Source organism: Loa loa (assembly GCF_000183805.2).
Source record: "Loa loa unplaced genomic scaffold supercont3.343, whole genome shotgun sequence".
NCBI classification, from domain to species: domain Eukaryota; kingdom Metazoa; phylum Nematoda; class Chromadorea; order Rhabditida; family Onchocercidae; genus Loa; species Loa loa.
In genome coordinates, this window is record NW_018108523.1 from 16,304 (window position 1) to 18,130 (window position 1,827).

A 1,827-nucleotide genomic window follows, 5' to 3' on the forward strand; every position below is an offset into this window, starting at 1 on the left:
GTGTTGTCGGGGAATTATATGAGAGAGAGAGAGAGACAAGTGTTGATGAGAATTATTATATCAGAAGCAGATGTTTGAAGAATATTTCCAAGATATACGGCATCCTTTTACTTGTTATATGCTTAAATGAACACATAAAAATGTAATTGAGCTGAAATTAGCAACAAATATTAGGGTGTCATAAAATCGCGGGAAGCAATTTTATTTTTCCGGGTCAAAGATCAAAATTTTTTAATTCTCTCTCTCTCTCTCTCTCTCTCTCTCTCGATTTGATTGGATCAATTTTATAGAAATATTTTGGCTTGTTTTTTTTGACATATTCAAGAAAAATTCCATTGAAGAATTAACAAAGATCAATGTGCATTTTGTAGAGTGCATTTTATGGATTATTTTTGTACTTTCAATTTAAAACATCAAAGATTATCAGTGATAAACAAACATATTTATAACTTATCATTATGATATCATTAACTCATCATTACGTTATCATTAGAAGTTTGGGATTTTTTTAATCATAAAAGAATAATGTGATTTGAAGCATCAAAGATTATCAGTGATACATAAATATATACATTCACAACTTATTATTAACGTTATCATCAACTTATCATCATGTTATCATTACAAGTTTGAAGGATTTTTTTAATCATAAAAGATTAATATGATTTGAAGCATCAAAGATTATCAGTGATACATAAATATATACATTCACGAGTTATCATTAATGCTATCATTACATGGATTCGTGGATTAATTAATTTATCACTAATTTATCAGCAAATATCTGAAATGCTAAGGAAACTTTCCTTTTGCTAATGTAATATTATATTCATTTATTTACAATTGTTTTGATAAGAGTCTGTATCCATTCATTCATCATACCATAAGGATGGAATATTTAATGACACAGAGAGATTATAATATTGGTAAATTAAGTCGATAAGCGGCTTCTCTTTAATGATCAAAATATCATTTCTTACAAAAGAGAGAGAGAAAAAAAAAAAAAAAAGAAGCATCCGCTTTTCAAAGAGAAATTGTTACGGTCAAATGCGTCCTCAAATCATACCAATAGATAGATTCCCAAAATGCAAAAAAAGTTGCGTAAAATGATTGCATACCTGGACAATTATCGAATTACATACCTGTAGCAAACATTAAAAAGATATGGTAGTTTGATTTCTCTCGGGAATTGCAAATAAATAAACAATCATTTTGTTTAAATAATTATTTTAGAAATAGGGGATGAAATATTTTCAAGTTTGATAACTAATAAATGTTTGATATTAATTGGAAAAATAAAAAAATAAGAATAAACATGCTAATTAATTAGGATAAATGTTAATTAGCAGTAGTGGATAACTTGTTAAAATGATTGCTTTAGAAATGGGGGATAAAATATTTTAAAATTTGATGATAAAACTGTGAAATTGATAAACGATTAACATTAATAGCAAAGAATAATATGCACTAACACTAAGTAATTAAGATAAATGTTAATTAATAGTTAGAAAAGTAGCGAAAAGCATAAAAATTTTTGTAATTTTAAGTTTTTAAAAATGAGATTATTTAAAAAAAAGAAAAAAAAGGAAGGAAATCTTCAATATCAAAATGTGTAAACTGAAAATTGTAAAATTGGTAAAACAGAAGAATCTATTAAATTTGAGAATTTAAAAATTTTAAAAATAGCAAAATTGGTCTTGAAATTCTTTTAGGTCTGAATATTTGGATGATTTGAAAGTTGCTATAATTCTTAAATGAAAATTATAAATTCAGTGAAAATTTATTTTGAAAATTAAAAGCAATATTTCTTTCTTCTTTTTTTTTTTT